The 4,554-nt window shown below is 58.7% G+C and overlaps 3 non-coding genes across 3 annotated transcripts in view; all 3 read left to right on the forward strand.

The window, feature by feature from the left end:
* The first annotated feature begins 821 nt into the window (after positions 1 to 821).
* Positions 822 to 2,714, forward strand: LOC126304892 (small subunit ribosomal RNA). The gene has a single exon (XR_007553269.1). It is a non-coding gene; the product is annotated as a small subunit ribosomal RNA (ribosomal RNA).
* Positions 2,715 to 3,085: 371 nt separating this feature from the next.
* Positions 3,086 to 3,240, forward strand: LOC126304889 (5.8S ribosomal RNA). Its single transcript, XR_007553267.1, has one exon. It is a non-coding gene; the product is annotated as a 5.8S ribosomal RNA (ribosomal RNA).
* A 188-nt stretch (positions 3,241 to 3,428) lies between these two features.
* The window catches only part of LOC126304898 (large subunit ribosomal RNA), a 4,222-nt gene continuing 3,096 nt past the window's right edge, over positions 3,429 to 4,554 (forward strand). The window contains exon 1 of the ribosomal RNA XR_007553275.1: positions 3,429 to 4,554. This exon is cut by the window's right edge and continues 3,096 nt beyond it. This is a non-coding gene — a ribosomal RNA (large subunit ribosomal RNA).

Genomic DNA, 4,554 nt, shown 5'->3' on the forward strand with positions numbered 1-4,554 from the left:
TAGGCCCATGTGGGTATGAAGCGATACGCGGCGGTGGCTTGGTGGGACTGTTCCCGGCCGGTGAAGGGGGGCCGCCCGGCGTGTTGGCCGCGCGCTGCGTGGGCGCACGCGCAACAGGCGGCTGGTGGGGGGCGCCGAGTGGCAGGAGCGCCAGCCGACGGGCCCGGCAGGCGGCGCAGCTACGCTGCGGCGCACCCTGCACGCGGCGCCTGGCGGCCAAAGTTGGTTCAGCCGAGCCCGGTGCGAAGCGCGGTGGACATCTGCAGTGTGCTGGTCTGATTGAGGACTGTGTGCGTTGAGGATGCGCCGCCGCCTGGCACTCGGCGCCGCGACGCCGTCTGCTGCTCGGTCGCCCCAGCGGTTCTCGCAGGTGGTTTGTATCGCAGTTGTGCGGACGTGTTGGCGCGTGCGCTGTGCTGGGAGAGTTCGCTTCTGCACCCAAGTGGGGCTTTGCCCTTGTGTGGCGCTGGCGTTGGAGCTGCCGGTCACCATAGGTGGCGCGTGTTGTCTCCCGCCGGCAATGCCACGACAGCACGCTCCCGGGCCTCTGTCGGCAGCGGCAAGCTCAGTTGGGAGCAAGGGTGTTCTCACTAAAACCGTCTACTCGCCTAACTCCGGGCGATTGCGCCTCTCTCGAAACCGACCAAGTACCTAGGACGGCGCTGCGCGCCGCCGGGACCTGAGAGGGTTTCGAGGTGTATCGTGCAGGGGAGCTCGGCCTCCTCCTGTTTGCAGAATAATTGAGCGGACGCTTGCGTGTTCGCGCGGGCCCCCGGGACACACTCCCGGGCGGCCGGCTGCTCAGCTCTAGTTGACGCAGCTCCCTGGTTGATCCTGCCAGTAGTCATATGCTTGTCTCAAAGATTAAGCCATGCATGTCTCAGTACAAGCCGCATTAAGGTGAAACCGCGAATGGCTCATTAAATCAGTTATGGTTCCTTAGATCGTACCCACGTTACTTGGATAACTGTGGTAATTCTAGAGCTAATACATGCAAACAGAGTCCCGACCAGAGATGGAAGGGACGCTTTTATTAGATCAAAACCAATCGGATTGGCTTGTCTGGTCCGTTTGCCTTGGTGACTCTGAATAACTTTGGGCTGATCGCACGGTCCTCGTACCGGCGACGCATCTTTCAAATGTCTGCCTTATCAACTGTCGATGGTAGGTTCTGCGCCTACCATGGTTGTAACGGGTAACGGGGAATCAGGGTTCGATTCCGGAGAGGGAGCCTGAGAAACGGCTACCACATCCAAGGAAGGCAGCAGGCGCGCAAATTACCCACTCCCGGCACGGGGAGGTAGTGACGAAAAATAACGATACGGGACTCATCCGAGGCCCCGTAATCGGAATGAGTACACTTTAAATCCTTTAACGAGTATCTATTGGAGGGCAAGTCTGGTGCCAGCAGCCGCGGTAATTCCAGCTCCAATAGCGTATATTAAAGTTGTTGCGGTTAAAAAGCTCGTAGTTGGATTTGTGTCCCACGCTGTTGGTTCACCGCCCGTCGGTGTTTAACTGGCATGTATCGTGGGACGTCCTGCCGGTGGGGCGAGCCGAAGGGGTGCTTTCGCGTCCCGAGGCGGACCCCGTTTAAATCCTACCAGGGTGCTCTTTGTTGAGTGTCTCGGTGGGCCGGCACGTTTACTTTGAACAAATTAGAGTGCTTAAAGCAGGCAAGCCCGCCTGAATACTGTGTGCATGGAATAATGGAATAGGACCTCGGTTCTATTTTGTTGGTTTTCGGAACCCGAGGTAATGATTAATAGGGACAGGCGGGGGCATTCGTATTGCGACGTTAGAGGTGAAATTCTTGGATCGTCGCAAGACGAACAGAAGCGAAAGCATTTGCCAAGTATGTTTTCATTAATCAAGAACGAAAGTTAGAGGTTCGAAGGCGATCAGATACCGCCCTAGTTCTAACCATAAACGATGCCAGCCAGCGATCCGCCGCAGTTCCTCCGATGACTCGGCGGGCAGCCTCCGGGAAACCAAAGCTTTTGGGTTCCGGGGGAAGTATGGTTGCAAAGCTGAAACTTAAAGGAATTGACGGAAGGGCACCACCAGGAGTGGAGCCTGCGGCTTAATTTGACTCAACACGGGAAACCTCACCAGGCCCGGACACCGGAAGGATTGACAGATTGATAGCTCTTTCTTGATTCGGTGGGTGGTGGTGCATGGCCGTTCTTAGTTGGTGGAGCGATTTGTCTGGTTAATTCCGATAACGAACGAGACTCTAGCCTGCTAACTAGTCGCGTGACATCCTTCGTGCTGTCAGCGATTACTTTTCTTCTTAGAGGGACAGGCGGCTTCTAGCCGCACGAGATTGAGCAATAACAGGTCTGTGATGCCCTTAGATGTTCTGGGCCGCACGCGCGCTACACTGAAGGAATCAGCGTGTCTTCCTAGGCCGAAAGGTCGGGGTAACCCGCTGAACCTCCTTCGTGCTAGGGATTGGGGCTTGCAATTGTTCCCCATGAACGAGGAATTCCCAGTAAGCGCGAGTCATAAGCTCGCGTTGATTACGTCCCTGCCCTTTGTACACACCGCCCGTCGCTACTACCGATTGAATGATTTAGTGAGGTCTTCGGACTGGTACGCGGCATCGACTCTGTCGTTGCCGATGCTACCGGAAAGATGACCAAACTTGATCATTTAGAGGAAGTAAAAGTCGTAACAAGGTTTCCGTAGGTGAACCTGCGGAAGGATCATTACCGACTAGACTGCATGTCTTTCGATGTGCGTGTCGTGTCGCGCAACACGCTACCTGTACGGCAGTGGCCGTGCGCCGCGTGCGGAACCACGCGTGCCTCTCAAAACTAGCGGAAGTGTTGTTGTTGTTGTTGTTGTGTGGTACGAGCGCTGAAGCTCTGGAGCGGCTGGCCTGCGGTACCTGGCGCCTGGCGCCGGTTTTGAATGACGTTCGCCCGAGTGCCTGTCCGCTCCGGTGTGGAGCCGTACGACGCCCATCGGCTGTGAGGCCGTTGGACACAAAAAAAATAGTGGAACAGGGGCCGTCAGACGCCTCAGTCCCGCAAATGCTACTGTCTTGAAAGAGACAGTGGGAGACTGAAAAGGAAAAGATCACCCAGGACGGTGGATCACTCGGCTCGTGGGTCGATGAAGAACGCAGCAAATTGCGCGTCGACATGTGAACTGCAGGACACATGAACATCGACGTTTCGAACGCACATTGCGGTCCATGGATTCCGTTCCCGGGCCACGTCTGGCTGAGGGTCGGCTACGTATACTGAAGCGCGCGGCGTTTGTCCCGCTTCGGAGACGTGGGAGTGTCGTGGTCGCCTGTGTGGCCGGCCGCGTCTCCTTAAACGTGCGATGCGCGCCCGTCGCCTGGCGGTTCGCATACCGGTACTTTCTCGGTAGCGTGCACAGCCGGCTGGCGGTGTGGCGTGCGACACCTCGTACAACGACCTCAGAGCAGGCGAGACTACCCGCTGAATTTAAGCATATTACTAAGCGGAGGAAAAGAAACTAACAAGGATTCCCCCAGTAGCGGCGAGCGAACAGGGAAGAGTCCAGCACCGAACCCCGCAGGCTGCCGCCTGTCGTGGCATGTGGTGTTTGGGAGGGTCCACTACCCCGACGCCTCGCGCCGAGCCCAAGTCCAACTTGAATGAGGCCACGGCCCGTAGAGGGTGCCAGGCCCGTAGCGGCCGGTGCGAGCGTCGGCGGGACCTCTCCTTCGAGTCGGGTTGCTTGAGAGTGCAGCTCCAAGTGGGTGGTAAACTCCATCTGAGACTAAATATGACCACGAGACCGATAGCGAACAAGTACCGTGAGGGAAAGTTGAAAAGAACTTTGAAGAGAGAGTTCAAAAGTACGTGAAACCGTTCTGGGGTAAACGTGAGAAGTCCGAAAGGTCGAACGGGTGAGATTCACGCCCATCCGGCCACTGGCCCCCGCCCTCGGCAGATGGGGCCGGCCGCCCGCGCGGAGCAATCCGCGGCGGGGTCGTGTCCGGTTGCCTTTCCACTCGCCGCGGGGTGGGGCCGTTCCGGTGTGCGGTGGGCCGCACTTCTCCCCTAGTAGGACGTCGCGACCCGCTGGGTGCCGGCCTACGGCCCGGGTGCGCAGCCTGTCCTTCCGCGGGCCTCGGTTCGCGTCTGTTGGGCAGAGCCCCGGTGTCCTGGCTGGCTGCTCGGCGGTATATCTGGAGGAGTCGATTCGCCCCTTTGGGCGCTCGGGCTCCCGGCAAGCGCGCGCGGTTCTTCCCGGATGACGGACCTACCTGGCCCGGCCCCGGACCCGCGCCGCTGTTGGCTCGGGATGCTCTCGGGCGGAATAATCGCTCCCGTCAGCGGCGCTTCAGCTTTGGACAATTTCACGACCCGTCTTGAAACACGGACCAAGGAGTCTAACATGTGCGCGAGTCATTGGGCTGTACGAAACCTAAAGGCGTAATGAAAGTGAAGGTCTCGCCTTGCGCGGGCCGAGGGAGGATGGGGCTTCCCCGCCCTTCACGGGGCGGCGGCCTCCGCACTCCCGGGGCGTCTCGTCCTCATTGCGAGGTGAGGCGCACCTAGAGCGTACACG

Source organism: Schistocerca gregaria, unplaced genomic scaffold (genome assembly GCF_023897955.1).
Source record: "Schistocerca gregaria isolate iqSchGreg1 unplaced genomic scaffold, iqSchGreg1.2 ptg000195l, whole genome shotgun sequence".
In the NCBI taxonomy this organism is placed as follows: Eukaryota; Metazoa; Arthropoda; class Insecta; order Orthoptera; family Acrididae; genus Schistocerca; species Schistocerca gregaria.